We start from the raw sequence: 21,544 nt of genomic DNA, 5'->3' as shown, positions 1-21,544 counted from the left end.
AAAGGGGAGGAGTTATTTGGGGTCGGTCTGTCAGACCTGGTGGCCACGGCGACGGCTGGGAAATCCACCTTTTTACCCCAGGTCACCTCTCAGCAGAAAAAGACACCGTCTTTTCAAACTCAGTCCTTTCGTCCCCATAAGGGCAAGCGGGCAAAAGGCCACTCATTTCTGCCCCGGGGCAGAGGAAGGGGAAAAAGACTGCAGCAGGCAGCCTCTTCCCAGGATCAGAAGCCCTCCCCCGCTTCTGCCAAGTCTTCAGCATGACGCTGGGGCTTTACAAGCGGACTCAGGCACGGTGGGGGCCCGTCTCAAAAATTTCAACGCGCAGTGGGCTCACTCGCAAGTGGACCCCTGGATCCTGCAGGTAGTATCACAGGGGTACAAATTGGAATTCGAGACGTCTCCCCCTCGCCGGTTCCTGAAGTCTGCTCTACCAACGTCTCCCTCCGACAGGGAGGCAGTATTGGAAGCTATTCACAAGCTGTATTCCCAGCAGGTGATAATCAAGGTACCCCTCCTACAACAGGGAAAGGGGTATTATTCCACGCTGTTTGTGGTACCGAAGCCGGACGGCTCGGTGAGACCGATTTTAAATCTGAAATCATTGAACACTTACATAAAAAGGTTCAAATTCAAGATGGAATCACTCAGAGCAGTGATAGCGAACCTGGAAGAAGGGGACTATATGGTGTCTCCGGACATCAAAGATGCTTATCTCCATGTCCCAATCTACCCTTCTCACCAAGGGTACCTCAGGTTTGTGGTACAGAACTGTCATTATCAGTTTCAGACGCTGCCGTTTGGATTGTCCACGGCACCACGGGTCTTTACCAAGGTAATGGCCGAAATGATGATTCTTCTTCGAAGAAAAGGCGTCTTAATTATCCCTTACTTGGACGATCTCCTGATAAGGGCAAGATCCAGGGAACAGTTAGAGGTCGGAGTAGCACTATCTCAGGTGGTGCTACGTCAGCACGGGTGGATTCTAAATATTCCAAAATCGCAGCTGATTCCAACAACACGTCTACTGTTCCTAGGGATGATTCTGGACACAGTCCAGAAAAAGGTGTTTCTCCCGGAGGAGAAGGCCAGGGAGTTATCCGAGCTAGTCAGGAACCTCCTGAAACCAGGACAAGTGTCAGTGCATCAATGCACAAGGGTCCTGGGAAAGATGGTGGCTTCTTACGAAGCGATTCCATTCGGAAGATTCCATGCAAGAACTTTTCAGTGGGATCTGCTGGACAAATGGTCCGGATCGCATCTTCAGATGCATCAGCGGATAACCCTATCTCCAAGGACAAGGGTGTCTCTCCTGTGGTGGTTGCAGAGTGCTCATCTTCTAGAGGGCCGCAGATTCGGCATTCAGGACTGGATTCTGGTGACCACGGATGCCAGCCTGAGAGGCTGGGGAGCAGTCACACAGGGAAGAAATTTCCAGGGCTTGTGGTCAAGCATGGAAACGTCTCTTCACATAAATATCCTGGAACTAAGGGCAATTTACAATGCCCTAAGCCAAGCAAGGCCTCTGCTTCAGGGTCAGTCGGTATTGATCCAATCGGACAACATCACGGCAGTCGCCCACGTAAACAGACAGGGCGGCACAAGAAGCAGGAGGGCAATGGCAGAAGCTGCAAGGATTCTTCGCTGGGCGGAAAATCATGTGATAGCACTGTCAGCAGTGTTCATTCCGGGAGTGGACAACTGGGAAGCAGACTTCCTCAGCAGACACGACCTCCACCCGGGAGAGTGGGGACTTCATCCAGAAGTTTTCCACATGATTGTAAACCGTTGGGAAAAACCAAAGGTGGACATGATGGCGTCCCGCCTCAACAAAAAACTAGACAGGTATTGCGCCAGGTCAAGGGACCCTCAGGCAATAGCTGTGGACGCTCTGGTAACACCGTGGGTGTACCAGTCAGTGTATGTTTTCCCTCCTCTGCCTCTCATACCCAAGGTATTGAGAATTATAAGACGGAGAGGAGTAAGAACTATACTCGTGGCTCCGGATTGGCCAAGAAGGACTTGGTACCCGGAACTTCAAGAGATGCTCACAGAGGACCCGTATCCTGAAGGAAAAAGGCATTCCAGATTAAGTCATCCCTACCCTGGTCAAGGCCAGGAAGGATGTAACCGCAAAACATTATCACCGCATTTGGCGAAAATATGTTGCGTGGTGTGAGGCCAAGAAGGCCCCTACAGAGGAATTTCAACTGGGTCGTTTCCTGCATTTCCTGCAAACAGGACTATCTATGGGCCTAAAATTAGGGTCCATTAGGGTTCAAATTTCGGCCCTGTCGATCTTCTTCCAAAAAGAACTGGCTTCAGTGCCTGAAGTTCAGACGTTTGTCAAAGGGGTACTGCATATACAGCCTCCTTTTGTGCCTCCAGTGGCACCTTGGGATCTCAATGTAGTGTTGAGTCTCCTAAAATCACATTGGTTTGAACCACTCACCACTGTGGAATTGAAATATCTCACATGGAAAGTGGTCATGCTGTTAGCCCTGGCTTCAGCCAGGCGTGTCTCAGAATTGGCGGCTTTGTCATATAAAAGCCCTTACCTAATTTTTCATTCAGACAGGGCAGAACTGAGGACTCGCCCTCAATTTCTCCCTAAGGTGGTTTCAGCGTTTCACATGAACCAGCCTATTGTGGTGCCTGCGGCTACTAGGGACTTGGAGGACTCCAAGTTGCTGGACGTAGTCAGGGCCCTGAAAATATATGTTTCCAGGACGGCTGGAGTCAGAAAATCTGACTCGCTGTTTATCCTGTATGCACCCAACAAGCTGGGTGCTCCTGCTTCTAAGCAGACGATTGCTCGTTGGATTTGTAGTACAATTCAGCTTGCACATTCTGTGGCAGGCCTGCCACAGCCAAAATCTGTAAAAGCCCATTCCACAAGGAAAGTGGGCTCATCTTGGGCGGCTGCCCGAGGGGTCTCGGCTTTACAACTTTGCCGAGCAGCTACTTGGTCAGGGGCAAACACGTTTGCAAAATTCTATAAATTTGATACCCTGGCTGAGGAGGACCTGGAGTTCTCTCATTCGGTGCTGCAGAGTCATCCGCACTCTCCCGCCCGTTTGGGAGCTTTGGTATAATCCCCATGGTCCTTACGGAGTTCCCAGCATCCACTAGGACGTCAGAGAAAATAAGAATTTACTTACCGATAATTCTATTTCTCGTAGTCCGTAGTGGATGCTGGGCGCCCATCCCAAGTGCGGATTGTCTGCAATACTTGTATATAGTTATTGTTACAAAAATCGTGTTGTTTATTGTTGTGAGCCATCTTTTCAGAGGCTCCTACGTTTATCATACTGTTAACTGGGTTCAGATCACAAGTTGTACGGTGTGATTGGTGTGGCTGGTATGAGTCTTACCCGGGATTCAAGATCCTTCCTTATTATGTACGCTCGTCCGGGCACAGTATCCTAACTGAGGCTTGGAGGAGGGTCATAGGGGGAGGAGCCAGTGCACACCAGCTAGTCAGAAAGCTTTTACTTTTGTGCCCAGTCTCCTGCGGAGCCGCTATTCCCCATGGTCCTTACGGAGTTCCCAGCATCCACTACGGACTACGAGAAATAGAATTATCGGTAAGTAAATTCTTATTTTACTTGCTAGATTATCCCTTTTTAGGGTTTATATGTGTTCCGTAATTTTTACTGTTCTTGTACAACATTTTGATTTTGTGTATTACTGTAAATCGACTAATAAAACTTTATAAAAAAAAGAAAAAGAAAAACAGGTAGAGTTGAGTCGGTTTTAAAAGGGATCCTAAAACAACTTTCAATAAATTTACCCCCAGGGGCTCAGCCCCCCTGTGAATAGTACACACCCATGGCTTGCTTGTGTAACATCCCGGGGTTGGCAGGAATGTCTAAGTGGTTGAGAGAAGTATCACAGGTGTTGGGTTGCTATGTGACGGACCCTTCCCCTGTCCTGCAGTACTGTATTCAGAGACATAGGATAGATTGATACGAAACAGGAGTGAATCAGCAATTTACACAGGATGTCTTTTGTTGAGCTGCAATGAACTCTGGATTGGAGATGATGAAATGGCAGTAAATTTGGAAAAATTGAAAAATATAAAAAAAAGAAGCATTTGGAGTGTAAAAGATGAGCATAGAAAAAACTATTTGGCTACAGATCACACCACAAAAGAGCATTCAATATGCAAAAGACAATTAATTGGAATCACATAAGAATGGCAGAATATTATTGGAATCACAGATGAACATATTAATTTGAATCATAGATACTGGCATACAATAATTGGAATCATATAATGTGGTAATGAGAGTGATGAAAAATACAATTAACATTAATCAACACTACTGTCTAGCTTTCCCTAGCCAAGGTATTTCAGTCTTCACAGCCAATTAACGTTGGAGCTCAGATAGAAGTCTGCTGTGCCACAGTATGTCACTGGGTAATTGGCACACAAATGAAGTGGGGGAATCAAAGTAAAATTTTCACAGTCATATGGAAAATATGCAAAGAGGATGTAACTAGCGAAGGAATGGTATTGTCTCTCAAGAGATACAAGTTACTTAGCAATGAGGGTCTTTTCCAATGTAGCAAACTCTGTCTCTTTTCCTGCTTACAAGGTTGTACACAAACTTGTCAAAACCCAGTCTTTCAAATTAAATGTCTGTACTTGCACTGGTACAACAACTCAGTTTTACTGAGTCTCAGAGTCTTCATGTGGTAGAGGTATGGATTGCCTCAATAAACTCCTTGCAGTGCTTAGCTGGCAGAATTACGGCATTGCAGTAACTAACTTAAGCAATGTGGTGTTATACTGTCTGAGCCCTTTACTTTCACAGTTATGCATAGGGGTCTCCTAACCTGGTTATCAAGCTTGCCCGGGGCTGTTGTGGTTTTGTACTTACTCAGACCCTCTTAAGTTTAGGTGTTCACTTGTTCAGTACCAAGATGGCTGTGACGTCTGCACCTCTCCTCCTACTTGGCGGTGTCTGGTCCGCGGCAGCGGTGTCTCACCACCTGCTAACCTGGCACGTGTCTCTCCAGTGTACCCCGCTGCTCCCACTCTGCAGCGCTGCCTTTCACCGCCCAGCGCCCCGTGGCTGTCATTTGGTCTGTCTCTCTCTCTGCTCCCACTCATCTCCGCATGAGGCAAGCATTCACCTCCTCTCACTCTCAGCACTGCTCCACCTCCTTCTTCCTACAAGGCTCTTTTCTCCCAGGTTGCTCCTGTCCAATCAGCAATCTGCATCTCCACCATGTGATTGGACCAGGGTCTGGGCTTTAACTCCTGCTGTGCTGCAATCTCCCCCTGTGCTGCTGCGGACCTGTGAGTAACTTTTTAAAGGGACACACACCATTTTCTGGGGTGCCACACATGGATAAAGCCTCCAGCATTGTAAATATCGAAATGTTTGTAGGATGATGACAAAACCCATTTTTAGCCCAGTTACATTAAGATGCCAATGCCTGCTGTATTAATTCTGTTCTAGGTGTCTTTTTTTTTTTTTAAATGGAATACTCAACAGCTAAGTACTGTATCACTACAGGTACTACACTACCTCGCCCACTACAGAGCATCACAGTTGCAGCCATATTATAAAGGCACCATCAGTGCCCGCCATAGAGCATTACAGTCACTGCCATATAATGCAGAGGGATTCAGTATGAAATACCAGTGGCTGGGATGCCAGCCTTCAGTATAACGACAGCGGCATCCTGGCCACCAGTATGCAGGCAGCGGGGCGAGCGCTAAAAAGCCCCTTGCGGGCACGGTGGCTCACTGCGCTCGACAAAGGTTATGTTCTCCCTCTATGGGTGTCAGGGACACCCACAGAGGGAGAATAGCCTGCTGCGTCGGTATTCCGGTGCCAGCATCTCACCACTTGTTGGATTTCCGTCGTCGTTATCGTGATCAGCTGGATCCTGACAAGGCGGTATCTTAAGCGCTTCACAGTGACCGCCAGATAATCCAGAGTATTTCCAGTGACCGCCATACAATACATCACAATGAACGGCATTTAATACAGAGAGCATCACAGTAATGACATCCAGACAAAGGAAAGCACTGCAGTTACCACCAGATAATGCAGAAAACATAACAGTGACTGCCATATACTACAGGGAGCATGAGTGATGAGATACAATACAGAGACTAGTTGTGACCACCATATACTACAGAGAGTATCACTGACTGACTACCATAAAATACAGAGAAGATCAGTGGCTGCCATTGGTATACAATACAGAGAGAAGTTGTGACTGCCATATAATGCAGAGAGCAGCAGTACCGTCATCTAAAACACAGAGCATCAGTTATCTCCATGCAATACAGACAGTAGTCAGAGTATCAGTGACCGCCATATAACACAGATAATATTAATACAGCCCCCCCACACACAAAATTAATACACGATCCCTACCCATAGAAAATATTACACACGCCACCCTGCAGAGAAAACATAACACAAACCCCTTCCCATAACACAAACCAATCAGAATTTGATTGGTTGCTACGGGCAACATCTCCACTGCTAAAAAAAACAAACAAACAAACCCTGCACACACTTTATGGTGAGTACACACTAGGCGATTTTGTAAACCATATCGCTCATTTTTACCCTCCTGAGCGATATGGTTAATGGCCCCCGCTGTCGGCTGTACATGCAGCTCAGTCTGACAATATCATCAGATGCTGCATGTTCTAGACGGCCGCGGCATGACGTCACTGTGCGATATCGCTTGTGATATCGCGTAGTGTGTATGCACTTCATCGGTGGCCCGGGATGGGAGGGGAAACACTATTAGAGATGAGCGCCTGAAATTTTTCGGGTTTTGTGTTTTGGTTTTGGGTTCGGTTCCGCGGCCGTGTTTTGGGTTCGAACGCGTTTTGGCAAAACCTCACCGAATTATTTTTGTCGGATTCGGGTGTGTTTTGGATTCGGGTGTTTTTTTCCAAAAACACTAAAAAACAGCTTAAATCATAGAATTTGGGGGTCATTTTGATCCCAAAGTATTATTAACCTCAAAAACCATAATTTACACTCATTTTCAGTCTATTCTGAATACCTCACACCTCACAATATTATTTTTAGTCCTAAAATTTGCACCGAGGTCGCTGTGTGAGTAAGATAAGCGACCCTAGTGGCCGACACAAACACCGGGCCCATCTAGGAGTGGCACTGCAGTGTCACGCAGGATGTCCCTTCCAAAAAACCCTCCCCAAACAGCACATGACGCAAAGAAAAAAAGAGGCGCAATGAGGTAGCTGTGTGAGTAAGATTAGCGACCCTAGTGGCCGACACAAACACCGGGCCCATCTAGGAGTGGCACTGCAGTGTCACGCAGGATGGCCCTTCCAAAAAACCCTCCCCAAACAGCACATGACGCAAAGAAAAAAAGAGGCGCAATGAGGTAGCTGTGTGAGTAAGATTAGCGACCCTAGTGGCCGACACAAACACCGGGCCCATCTAGGAGTGGCACTGCAGTGTCACGCAGGATGTCCCTTCCAAAAAACCCTCCCCAAACAGCACATGACGCAAAGAAAAAAAGAGGCGCAATGAGGTAGCTGACTGTGTGAGTAAGATTAGCGACCCTAGTGGCCGACACAAACACCGGGCCCATCTAGGAGTGGCACTGCAGTGTCACGCAGGATGTCCCTTCCAAAAAACCCTCCCCAAACAGCACATGACGCAAAGAAAAAAAGAGGCGCAATGAGGTAGCTGTGTGAGTAAGATTAGCGACCCTAGTGGCCGACACAAACACCGGGCCCATCTAGGAGTGGCACTGCAGTGTCACGCAGGATGTCCCTTCCAAAAAACCCTCCCCAATCAGCACATGATGCAAAGAAAAAGAAAAGAAAAAAGAGGTGCAAGATGGAATTATCCTTGGGCCCTCCCACCCACCCTTATGTTGTATAAACAAAACAGGACATGCACACTTTAACCAACCCATCATTTCAGTGACAGGGTCTGCCACACGACTGTGACTGATATGACGGGTTGGTTTGGACCCCCCCCAAAAAAGAAGCAATTAATCTCTCCTTGCACAAACTGGCTCTACAGAGGCAAGATGTCCACCTCATCTTCACCCTCCGATATATCACCGTGTACATCCCCCTCCTCACAGATTATCAATTCGTCCCCACTGGAATCCACCATCTCAGCTCCCTGTGTACTTTGTGGAGGCAATTGCTGCTGGTCAATGTCTCCGCGGAGGAATTGATTATAATTCATTTTAATGAACATCATCTTCTCCACATTTTCTGGATGTAACCTCGTACGCCGATTGCTGACAAGGTGAGCGGCGGCACTAAACACTCTTTCGGAGTACACACTTGTGGGAGGGCAACTTAGGTAGAATAAAGCCAGTTTGTGCAAGGGCCTCCAAATTGCCTCTTTTTCCTGCCAGTATAAGTACGGACTGTGTGACGTGCCTACTTGGATGCGGTCACTCATATAATCCTCCACCATTCTATCAATGTTGAGAGAATCATATGCAGTGACAGTAGACGACATGTCCGTAATCGTTGTCAGGTCCTTCAGTCCGGACCAGATGTCAGCATCAGCAGTCGCTCCAGACTGCCCTGCATCACCGCCAGCGGGTGGGCTCGGAATTCTGAGCCTTTTCCTCGCACCCCCAGTTGCGGGAGAATGTGAAGGAGGAGATGTTGACAGGTCGCGTTCCGCTTGACTTGACAATTTTGTCACCAGCAGGTCTTTCAACCCCAGCAGACCTGTGTCTGCCGGAAAGAGAGATCCAAGGTAGGCTTTAAATCTAGGATCGAGCACGGTGGCCAAAATGTAGTGCTCTGATTTCAACAGATTGACCACCCGTGAATCCTTGTTAAGCGAATTAAGGGCTGCATCCACAAGTCCCACATGCCTAGCGGAATCGCTCCGTGTTAGCTCCTTCTTCAATGCCTCCAGCTTCTTCTGCAAAAGCCTGATGAGGGGAATGACCTGACTCAGGCTGGCAGTGTCTGAACTGACTTCACGTGTGGCAAGTTCAAAGGGCATCAGAACCTTGCACAACGTTGAAATCATTCTCCACTGCACTTGAGACAGGTGCATTCCATCTCCTATATCGTGCTCAATTGTATAGGCTTGAATGGCCTTTTGCTGCTCCTCCAACCTCTGAAGCATATAGAGGGTTGAATTCCACCTCGTTACCACTTCTTGCTTCAGATGATGGCAGGGCAGGTTCAGTAGTTTTTGGTGGTGCTCCAGTCTTCTGTACGTGGTGCCTGTACGCCGAAAGTGTCCCGCAATTTTTCTGGCCACCGACAGCATCTCTTGCACGCCCCTGTCGTTTTTTAAAAAATTCTGCACCACCAAATTCAAGGTATGTGCAAAACATGGGACGTGCTGGAATTTGCCCATATTTAATGCACACACAATATTGCTGGCGTTGTCCGATGCCACAAATCCACAGGAGAGTCCAATTGGGGTAAGCCATTCCGCGATGATCTTCCTCAGTTGCCGTAAGAGGTTTTCAGCTGTGTGCGTATTCTGGAAAGCGGTGATACAAAGCGTAGCCTGCCTAGGAAAGAGTTGGCGTTTGCGAGATGCTGCTACTGGTGCCGCCGCTGCTGTTCTTGCGGCGGGAGTCCATACATCTACCCAGTGGGCTGTCACAGTCATATAGTCCTGACCCTGCCCTGCTCCACTTGTCCACATGTCCGTGGTTAAGTGGACATTGGGTACAACTGCATTTTTTAGGACACTGGTGAGTCTTTTTCTGACGTCCGTGTACATTCTCGGTATCGCCTGCCTAGAGAAGTGGAACCTAGATGGTATTTGGTAACGGGGGCACACTGCCTCAATAAATTGTCTAGTTCCCTGTGAACTAACGGCGGATACCGGACGCACGTCTAACACCAACATAGTTGTCAAGGACTCAGTTATCCGCTTTGCAGTAGGATGACTGCTGTGATATTTCATCTTCCTCGCAAAGGACTGTTGAACAGTCAATTGCTTACTGGAAGTAGTACAAGTGGGCTTACGACTTCCCCTCTGGGATGACCATCGACTCCCAGCGGCAACAACAGCAGCGCCAGCAGCAGTAGGCGTTACACGCAAGGATGCATCGGAGGAATCCCAGGCAGGAGAGGACTCGTCAGACTTGCCAGTGACATGGCCTGCAGGACTATTGGCATTCCTGGGGAAGGAGGAAATTGACACTGAGGGAGTTGGTGGGGTGGTTTGCGTGAGCTTGGTTACAAGAGGAAGGGATTTACTGGTCAGTGGACTGCTTCCGCTGTCACCCAAAGTTTTTGAACTTGTCACTGACTTATTATGAATGCGCTGCAGGTGACGTATAAGGGAGGATGTTCCGAGGTGGTTAACGTCCTTACCCCTACTTATTACAGCTTGACAAAGGGAACACACGGCTTGACACCTGTTGTCCGCATTTCTGGTGAAATACCTCCACACCGAAGAGCTGATTTTTTTGGTATTTTCACCTGGCATGTCAACGGCCATATTCCTCCCACGGACAACAGGTGTCTCCCCGGGTGCCTGACTTAAACAAACCACCTCACCATCAGAATCCTTCTGGTCAATTTCCTCCCCAGCGCCAGCAACACCCATATCCTCCTCATCCTGGTGTACTTCAACACTGACATCTTCAATCTGACTATCAGGAACTGGACTGCGGGTGCTCCTTCCAGCACTTGCAGGGGGCATGCAAATAGTGGAAGGCGCATGCTCTTCACGTCCAGTGTTGGGAAGGTCAGGCATCGCAACCGACACAATTGGACTCTCCTTGTGGATTTGGGATTTCAAAGAACGCACAGTTCTTTGCGGTGCTTTTGCCAGCTTGAGTCTTTTCAGTTTTCTAGCGAGAGGCTGAGTGCTTCCATCCTCATGTGAAGCTGAACCACTAGCCATGAACATAGGCCAGGGCCTCAGCCGTTCCTTGCCACTCCGTGTGGTAAATGGCATATTGGCAAGTTTACGCTTCTCCTCCGACAATTTTATTTTAGGTTTTGGAGTCCTTTTTTTTCTGATATTTGGTGTTTTGGATTTGACATGCTCTGTACTATGACATTGGGCATCGGCCTTGGCAGACGACGTTGCTGGCATTTCATCGTCTCGGCCATGACTAGTGGCAGCAGCTTCAGCACGAGGTGGAAGTGGATCTTGATCTTTCCCTAATTTTGGAACCTCAACTTTTTTGTTCTCCATATTTTATAGGCAGAACTAAAAGGCACCTCAGGTAAACAATGGAGATGGATGGATTGGATACTAGTATACAATTATGGACGGACTGCCACGGTTAGGTGGTATAAAAAAACCACGGTTAGGTGGTATATATTGTAATACAATTAAGGATGGACGGACTGCCTGCCGAGTGCCGACACAGAGGTAGCCACAGCCGTGAACTACCGCACTGTACACTGGTTGATAAAGAGATAGTAGTATACTCGTAACAACTAGTATGACTGACTATGACGGTATAAAGAATGAAAAAAAAACCACGGTTAGGTGGTATATATTGTAATACAATTATGGATGGACGGACTGCCTGCCGAGTTCCGACACAGAGGTAGCCACAGCCGTGAACTACCGCACTGTACACTGGTTGATAAAGAGATAGTAGTATACTCGTAACAACTAGTATGACTGACTATGACGGTATAAAGAATGAAAAAAAAACCACGGTTAGGTGGTATATATTATAATACAATTATGGATGGACGGACTGCCTGCCGACTGCCGACACAGAGGTAGCCACAGCCGTGAACTACCGCACTGTACACTGGTTGATAAAGAGATAGTAGTATACTCGTAACAACTAGTATGACACTATGACGGTATAAAGAATGAAAAAAAAACCACGGTTAGGTGGTATATATTATAATAATACAATTATGGATGGACGGACTGCCTGCCGAGTTCCGACACAGAGGTAGCCACAGCCGTGAACTACCGCACTGTACACTGGTTGATAAAGAGATAGTAGTATACTCGTAACAACTAGTATGACTGACTATGACGGTATAAAGAATGAAAAAAAAACCACGGTTAGGTGGTATATATTGTAATACAATTATGGATGGACGGACTGCCTGCCGAGTTCCGACACAGAGGTAGCCACAGCCGTGAACTACCGCACTGTACACTGGTTGATAAAGAGATAGTAGTATACTCGTAACAACTAGTATGACACTATGACGGTATAAAGAATGAAAAAAAAACCACGGTTAGGTGGTATATATTATAATACAATTATGGATGGACGGACTGCCTGCCGACTGCCGACACAGAGGTAGCCACAGCCGTGAACTACCGCACTGTACACTGGTTGATAAAGAGATAGTAGTATACTCGTAACAACTAGTATGACACTATGACGGTATAAAGAATGAAAAAAAAACCACGGTTAGGTGGTATATATTATAATACAATTATGGATGGACGGACTGCCTGCCGAGTGCCGACACAGAGGTAGCCACAGCCGTGAACTACCGCACTGTACACTGGTTGATAAAGAGATAGTAGTATACTCGTAACAACTAGTATGACTGACTATGACGGTATAAAGAATGAAAAAAAAACCACGGTTAGGTGGTATATATTATAATACAATTATGGATGGACGGACTGCCTGCCGACTGCCGACACAGAGGTAGCCACAGCCGTGAACTACCGCACTGTACACTGGTTGATAAAGAGATAGTAGTATACTCGTAACAACTAGTATGACACTATGACGGTATAAAGAATGAAAAAAAAACCACGGTTAGGTGGTATATATTATAATACAATTATGGATGGACGGACTGCCTGCCGACTGCCGACACAGAGGTAGCCACAGCCGTGAACTACCGCACTGTACACTGGTTGATAAAGAGATAGTAGTATACTCGTAACAACTAGTATGACACTATGACGGTATAAAGAATGAAAAAAAAACCACGGTTAGGTGGTATATATTATAATACAATTATGGATGGACGGACTGCCTGCCGACTGCCGACACAGAGGTAGCCACAGCCGTGAACTACCGCACTGTACTGTGTCTGCTGCTAATATAGACTGGTTGATAAAGAGATAGTATACAACAATATACTACTATACTGGTGGTCAGGCACTGGTCACCACTAGTCACACTGGCAGTGGCACTCCTGCAGCAAAAGTGTGCACTGTTTAATTTTAAATTAATATAATATTATGTACTCCTGGCTCCTGCTATAACAACCTGCAGTGCTCCCCAGTCTCCCCCACAATTATTATAAGCTTTTATACATTGATGTGCAGCACACTGGGCTGAGCTGAGTGCACACAGACTGAGTCACACTGTGTGACTGCTGTGTATCGTTTTTTTCAGGCAGAGAACGGATATAGCAGAGAACGGATATATTAAATAAAAGTTAACTTAACAACAACTGCACTGGTCACTGTGGTAAACTCTGTCTGCACAATCTCTCTCTCTCTCTTCTAATCTATTCTAATGGAGAGGACGCCAGCCACGTCCTCTCCCTATCAATCTCAATGCACGTGTGAAAATGGCGGCGACGCGCGGCTCCTTATATAGAATCCGAGTCTCGCGAGAATCCGACAGCGTCATGATGACGTTCGGGCGCGCTCGGGTTAACCGAGCAAGGCGGGAAGATCCGAGTCGCTCGGACCCGTGAAAAAAAAAGTGAAGTTCGTGCGGGTTCGGATTCAAAGAAACCGAACCCGCTCATCTCTAAACACTATGCGATATCGCGCATGGATCGTATCGCATAGTGTGTACCCACCATTAGTAAATATACCACCAAAAGTGCTGCTTATTCACATTTAGTGATACAGGTATAAGTAGTATATTAGTGAGGTAAAATGGTTTTTTTACCTTCAGTGAAGTCAGCAGCATCTGCCACACAGTGTATGTCTCAGGTATGTTAGGCACTGCAGTCAGTCGAACGCTGTAAACTTAAAACTGTACAATAACAGACAATGGGGGTCATTCCGAGTTGTTTGCTCTCAAGCCGTTTTTAGCAGCTTTGCAGTTTGCACACGCTAAGCCTACGCCTACTGGGAGTGAATCTTAGCATAGTAAAATTGCGAACGAAAGATTCGCAATATTGCGAAAAGACATCTCTGTGCAGTTTCTGAGTAGCTCCAGACTTACTCGGCATCTGCGATCAGTTCAGAGCTTGTCGTTCCTGGTTTGACGTCACAAACACACCCATCGTTCGCCCAGCCACTCCTCCGTTTCTCCAGCCACTCCCGCGTTTTTCCCAGAAACGGTAGCGTTTTTTCTCACACGCCCATAAAACGGCCTGTTTCCGCCCAGAAACACCCACTTCCTGTCAATCACATTACGATCGCCTGAACGAAGAAAAAGCCGTGAGTAAAATACCTAACTTCATAGCAAATTTACTTGGCGCAGTCGCAGTGCGAACATTGCGCATGCGCACTAAGCGGAAAATCGCTGCGATGCGATGAAATTTACCAAACGAACAACTCGGAATGACCCCCAATATTACACTTACCCATGCTCAGGGGCGAATTTAGGGGCGATAGCGCCCATAGGCACAACAGTAACGGCCTCATGTACCTAATGGGAAATTCACCACTGCCCATGCTTTGGGGTGAACTTCCACTCAGCATCACAAAGCTACTTTGCTTGTGCAGGGGCTACTAACAGGACTGGAGGACACGCAGACAAAATGGGTTACGGTATGAGATCCCGGCTGTCGGGATGCCGGCGGTCACATGACCGACATCGGCATCCAGGGCTGAATTAAGCCTTCAGGGGGCCCGGGGTACTTAAGACAGGGTGACCCCATGCCTCTGCAGCACTCAGCCTTCTCAACCTACCAGGTAGAGGCTGCTGCCTCTTATCTCTGCCAGGCAATGTCCCAGGGTCCGGGCGCTGCTGACACTCACCAGTGTGAGCTGATGCTTCTGTCCCCAGCTCCAGGCGCTGATGCCGCTCACCCAGAGCCGGCCCTAACCAAAATGATGCCCTAGGCAAGATTTTGGCTGGTGCCCTCTAGCACCAACACTAGTTTCGCCTCTGACCCTGCACCCCTTTCCCAGCACCATCACCCCCCACTCATAGCAGTCTTTTTTTTTTTTTTACTACCCCCTGTAATTTAAATAAGAACAGTGTGCACATTCGGCGCACAGCCCAAATGTCACGATCCGGGTATCTGGACGCCATTACTTGCCTTTCAGATGTCTCCTGAGGCTCGCTCAGCGTTCCAAGGCCGGATCTCATCTGTGTCCACATACTGCACATTCCTCCTGTCACGCTGAGATGCTGTCACAGCGGCGCCATGTTTGAATCCTGCATGGCGTCTCCCGTTCTCCGCCGCCGCTCCTGTGTTATAGGTGCAGGTTGTCAGTGTGGTGTTCCATGCCTGCCGCGGCCTCCGTTGTCATCCACGAGTCTCAGCATACATTTGTCAGTCTGGCGTCTCCTGTCCTCTGTGGTTGGCGCCGCCATTACAGTTATGTTTCCACATGGTTTCCCAAGCCAGTTTTCCCTCCAAGTTCTAACATGGGCGCAGCCATGTTGGATTTAATCACATGCTTCAGTTCCTCCAATCCACTGCCTGGAAATCTGCATAATTGCCCAGCCAATACCTGCATTGCTGCAGGTATAAGTATCCTGTGCCTGGGCCAGGAAATGGTCAGTGCTTTGTTTGTCATACCTTGTTCCAGTCTCTCTCCTGTGGTTGTGTTTCCAGGTTCCAGCTCCTGTCTCCAGCATCCACTAAAGAGACCCGCACCTGCCTACCATCCAGCGGTGCAGCCTGACTCTGCAGTCCTCCGTGGCTGATCCAGTTTCCAGCTTCCAGCTATTTCATCTGCTTCCAGCAGTATCCACTACCACCGGTAATCATCCTTCAATTCCTCTGTTTCCACGCTCCCTAGCATCTTACTATATTCACTCCGTGTTTCATCACCTGGCTGGTTCCACCCAGCATTCATTCAGTGACTTTATCATCTGGCTGATTCCATTCCGCATCCACTCCGTGTCTTACCACCTGGCTGGTTCCATCCAGCAATTACAACAGCTGATTCAAGTTACCAACTTCATCTGTTCCATCTACTGGCATGTTCCTTGGATATCTTCACTACTACAGCCAGGCCTGGTAAGGTTATTCTATCTAAGGACTGTAACAGCTGTTCTTACCTACCAGTGTCCTGTGTAACCATTTCAGGGTCAGAGTGCTCCAGGAATCATATTATTTACCTTGAATGCTGTTTGTTTACACGGAGTCTGTTAATAAACTTTTTTATTTTGACCTTTACCTGGTTGTCATGGTCACACCTTCGGGTTTCCTTTTAACACTTACATGTCCAGGGGTCTGATTAAACCTCCCCGGTTTAAGTTCCTCTCAGCCCCTACAACTGAGGCTTTCTCCTGTCAGCCAAAACCCTCAGTTGTGACACCAAAAAGGTATGTGTTTTTGCTGGCAAGGGGCATGGCCACACAATAGTACCCCCAATTCAAATTATGCCTCACAGTAGTGCAACTTTATTTACAATTTATCATACGATAGTGTCCCTTATTCACATTACATCACACAGTAGTACCAATTGACCTTATATACGTTACTTCACACAGTAGTGCCCCTCATTCACATAACATCATGCTGAATTGCTCCTTATTCACATTACACCACACCATATTGCTCTTTATTCTCATTACACCACACCATATTGCTCTTATTCACATTACACCACACCATATAGCTCTTTATTCACATTATACCACACAGTAGTGCCCTTTCTATACGTTACGCTACACAGTAGAGCACCTTATACAAATATGGCCACACATTGGTAATGCATTTATACACATAATACCACACAGTAATGCCCCTTACACATGACACACATTATTAATGTCCTTATAAACATAATGCGCCTTACACATTATGCCAACCCTTATTAATGCCCTTATACACATAATTTCCCTTACACATATGCCACACATTGTTAATGCCCTTATACACATGACACACATAATGTACCTTACACATATGCTGCACATTATTAGTGCCCTTAAACACATAATGACACACATAGTGCCCCTTACACATATGTTACACTTTATTAATGCCCTTATACAAATAATGACACATATAGTTCCTGGCGTGAGTCAACTGGCAGCTCTGCTAACGTCGGGTGCCTATTTTTTATGAAAATGCATCTAATTTGCATTGCTATGTGGCTAGGATACACAAGCAGCTTCTGCTGATTAAAATGGTATGCAGCATGCCTATATACTGTGTGCGACTGTGGCTGTATCTGCATACAAAATGCTACACACAGAATATAGGCATGCCGCATATCATTTTAATCAGCAGAAGCTGCTTGTGCCCCTAGGCATACCAGATGCCCTAGGCAATTGCCTAGTTTGCCTATGCCTAAGGCCGGCTCTGCGCTCACCAGTGTGAGCTGATACTTCTGTCCCCGTCTCCAGGCGCTGCTGCCGCTCACTAGTGTGAGCTGATGCTTCTGTCCCCGGCTCCAGGTGCTGCTGCCGCTCACCAGTGTGAGCTGATGCTTCTGTCCCCGGCTCCAGGTGCTGCTGCCGCTCACCAGTGTGAGCTGATGCTTCTGTCCCCGGCTCCAGGTGCTGCTGCCGCTCACCAATGTAAGCTGATGCTTCTGTCCCCGGCTCTTGATGCTGCTGTTGCTCACCAGTGTGAGCTGATGCTTCTGTCCCCGGCACTAGGCGCTGCTGCCGCTCGCCAGTGTGAACTGATGCTTCTGTCCCCGGCTCCAGGTGCTGCTGCCGCTCACCAGTGTGAGCTGATGCTTCTGTCCCCAGCTCCAGGCGCTGCTGCCGCTCACCAGTGTGAACTGATGCTTCTGTCCCCGGCTCCAGGTGCTGCTGCCGCTCACCAGTGTGAGCTGATGCTTCTGTCCCCAGCTCCAGGTGCTGCTGCCGCTCACCAGTGTGGACTGATGCTTCTGTCCCCGGCTCCAGGTGCTGCTGCCGCTTACCAGTGTGAGCTGATGCTTCTGTCCCCGGCTCCAGGCGCTGCTGCCGCTCACCAGTGTGAGCTGATGCTTCTGTTTGCGGCTCCAGGTGCTGCTGCCGCTCACCAGTGTGAGCTGATGCTTCTGTCCCCGGCTCCAGGTGCTGCTGCCGCTCACCAGTGTGAGCTGATGCTTCTACATCCGGACACTGAGAATTCCAACAGGAGATGGGGTAATTATTTTACCCAACCCCTGTCCCTAACCCGCCTGGGGTGGCGGCTAGGGCTAAGACTCGGGGTGGCAGCTAGGGTTATTAATATTATTATTTTTAAATTTTATTTATAAGGCGCCACAAGTGTTTTGCAGCACCGTACAAAGGACAAAACTTAGCATTACAGTAAATAAATAACAAAAATAGTACCACAATTCATAAGACATAATACAGCTAAGATGTAAGTAGCGAGGAAGTGATCATCGTACTACTTGGGGCTGGCGGCCATAGATAGAGAAAAGAGCCTTTATCAGCAGGAGAAAAAGCGGGTAAAGATGGTCGCTGAGTAGGGGAGAGCTGGGAGTGACATGTGTCGAGAATAGGGCTTTGACAACAAAAGGAAAGAGGAACCCTGCTCTGAAGAGCTAACAATCTAGTGGGAAGGGGCGACAGGCAGATGACATGAGGTGCAAGTAAGCGGGAGGTAGCCTGATGGCAGTAGGTAAGCAAAGCAGAGATGTTCAAGGCATGAGGCAGGGGGATGGAGGAGCAGCCTCTGGACTAGGTTATGCATTGAAGGGGTACGCTTTGGTGAATAGGTGAGTCTTTAGTGCCTGTTTGAAGCTTTGCAAGGTCAGGGAGAATCTAATAGAGCGGGGAGCGCGTTCCACTGAAGGGGTGCAGCACGGGCAAAATCTTGAACTCGAGCATGGGAAGCAGTAATCGGGGCAGAGGAGAAGCGATGGTCATTGGCCGACCATAGGGGGCGGGAGGGAGTATGAAGGGAGAGGAGGTTGGAGATGTAGGGAGCAGTGGAATTAGAGATGGCCTTGTATGTGAGGGTGAGGAGTTTGAAGAGGATTCTGTAGGGGAATGGGAGCCAGTGTAGATTTTGTCGAAGGGGAGTGGCAGATGTGGAGTGGCGGGAGAGGAAGATAAGCCTAGCTGCGGAGTTGAGGACAGATTGGAGGGTAGCAAGATGGGAGCAAGTGAGGCCAGTGAGGAGAACATTGCAGTAGTCAAGTCGTGAGATGACCAGTGAGCGGTTGATAAGTTTAGTTGCACTCTGGGAGAGAAATGGCATGATGAGAGCAATGTTGCATAGCTGGAACCGACAGGATTGAACCAGAGCTTGGATGTGGGGTGCAAAGGAGAGGGAGGAGTCAAGAGTGACGCCCAAGCAACGGAGTTGGGAAACGGGGGAGATGATGGTGTTGTCAACAGTGATAGAGATATTGGTCGGGGGTGTTGCTCTCGCTGGGGGAAAGATAATGAGTTCAGTTTTGTCCATGTTGAGCTTCAGAGAGCGCTCAGACATCCAGACGGAGATGGCGGAGAGGCAGCTGGAAACCTGAGAGAGGACAGAGGGGGACAGATCAGGAGAGGAGAGGTAGAGTTGTGTGTCATCAGCATAGAGGTGGTATTGAAGGCCAAAGGAGTTAATGAGCACACCCAGGGAAGTGGTGTACAGGGAGAACAGAAGGGGGCCTAGGACAGAACCCTGAGGGACACCAACAGGAAGGATGGAAGGGTGTGAGGTGGTGCTGGAGGCAGACACAGATTAGGAGCGGTTAGTGAGGTAAGAGGTAAACCAGTCAAGGACAGTGCTAGAGAGGCCAACGTTTTGGAGTGTGCGGAGGAGGAGAGGATGATCCACAGTGTCAAAGGCAGCAGAGAGGTCCAGAACGATGAGCAGAGAGAAGTGGCCCCTGGATTTGGCCAAAAGCAGGTCATTGGTGACTTTCACCAGGGCAGTCTTGGTGGAGTGGAGTGAGTGAAAGCCAGATTGTATTTAATCAAGGATGGAGTTGTCAGAGAGGTAGCTTGTGAGACGGCTGTCGACCAGTCGTTCAAGTAGTTCGGAGGCGAATGGAAGAAGAGAGATGGGGCGGTAGCTAGTGAGTGATGAAGGGTCGAGGTTGTTGTTTTTTGAGAATAGGTGAGGCCAGAGCATGTTTGAATGGTGAGGGAAAGATGCCGGTAGAGAGCGATAGGTTAAAGAGGTGAGCAAGGTGGGAGCAGGCAGTGGGGAAGAGGGAGCGAAGAAGATGGGAGGGGAGGGGGTCCAGGGGGCAGGTTGAGGGGGGGGGAGGATAAGATGAGGGAGTGGACTTCCTTGTCTGAAGTGGGAGGGAAGGAGGACAGGGTGGGATAGATGGAGGGGAAGGATGATGGGTGCAGCAGAGGGGTTACGGGAGGAGATGTCGTGTCGGATATCCTCAATTTTGGAAATGAAGAAGGAGGCAAAGTCAGTGGCAGTGAGTGAGGATGGGAGGGGAGGAGGAGGGGGGTGAAGGAGAGTGTTGAATGTAAGACTCCAGGGGTGGTGGCTAGGGCTAAGACTTGGGGGGGGGGCACGACTAATTCCCTCCCCTCTCTAGTGCCTAACCCTAACCCTCCTCCCAGGCCCTAACCCTAACAGTGGCCATGGTACTTACCTTTGGTATGTCTGCAGTTGGTGTTCCTGTGCCGGGATTCCGAGTGGTGTCAGAATTCCGGTGTCGATCACATGACTGCCGGCATCCCGATAAAACTGAGACATAGGGTCCTCAGATGGTGTAAACTGGTTTACGCCTATGGAGGAATATTTGGAGTCACAGTCCTGAAAATAGGGAGAATGTTAACTCATTGGACCAGCTGTGTAAGCCACTGTATTTATGTGAACTTCATCATTCTGGAGAAAGAAAGAAAAAAAGAAGGTGTAATACAATTGTGTTTATTTTGTCAAGAAGAATGGTCTGGCAGCCATTTAACAAATGTGATTGTACTGCACTACTATACCGGCATCTGCATATTCATCTACTAACTTGTCGCCAAACCTACAGGTAATACCTATGACCAGGGCCGAATTAAGTCTTCGGGTTGCCCGTGGCACTTTAGACAGGGGGCTCCGTGGAGGGCGGGTGGGACAGACGGACTGTATATAAGATTATGCATACCTCCCAACAAGACCTATTCCAGGAGCGACAAAATGCTCTTTACATGGACTTCCCTCTTAATATATGATTGTAGTCACCTGTGTTGAACCATTTAATTGATAAGAAAGGTATTTCACCACAGGTGATTGCAATCATAACTTAAGAAAGAAGTCCAGGTAGAGAGCGTAATTTTGTCCCTCCTGGAATGGGTCATGGTGGGATGTATGGATTGTGTATATTAAATTTAGCCCAATGGTGTATATTAGATTTGAACTAATAGGTTAATAATACCTGAGTACTGTTTATAGCTCCACTTAATTGAAAGACAACTATTTTATAAAATGTTCTTGTAGTAGAACAAAGACAACTTAACCTTAAAATACACATATAAAGATAAAATCTATAATTTATTTTAGCACATGCAAAAATAGCATGCTTTGTACTACTTACACACTGGGACAGGACTCAGGGGGAATCTATGTGTGTGTGTTTGTGTGTCTCTA

The 21,544-nt window shown here is 47.9% G+C and overlaps 2 long non-coding RNA genes across 3 annotated transcripts in view; one reads left to right on the top strand and one right to left on the bottom strand.

The window, feature by feature from the left end:
• The window catches only part of LOC134966610 (uncharacterized), a 51,375-nt gene that overhangs the window by 9,777 nt on the left and 20,054 nt on the right, over window positions 1–21,544 (bottom strand). The window contains exon 3 of the long non-coding RNA XR_010188676.1: window positions 20,562–20,725. This is a non-coding gene — a long non-coding RNA (uncharacterized LOC134966610). The remainder of the gene's footprint in view (window positions 1–20,561; window positions 20,726–21,544) is intronic.
• The window catches only part of LOC134966609 (uncharacterized), a 106,080-nt gene that overhangs the window by 76,804 nt on the left and 7,732 nt on the right, over window positions 1–21,544 (top strand). The gene's annotated exons all lie outside the window — the stretch shown is intronic.

This window comes from Pseudophryne corroboree, chromosome 10, assembly GCF_028390025.1.
Source record: "Pseudophryne corroboree isolate aPseCor3 chromosome 10, aPseCor3.hap2, whole genome shotgun sequence".
In the NCBI taxonomy this organism is placed as follows: domain Eukaryota; kingdom Metazoa; phylum Chordata; class Amphibia; order Anura; family Myobatrachidae; genus Pseudophryne; species Pseudophryne corroboree.
Note: the sequence above shows the minus strand (reverse complement) of the source record. Positions and strands in the feature narration are given on the sequence as shown.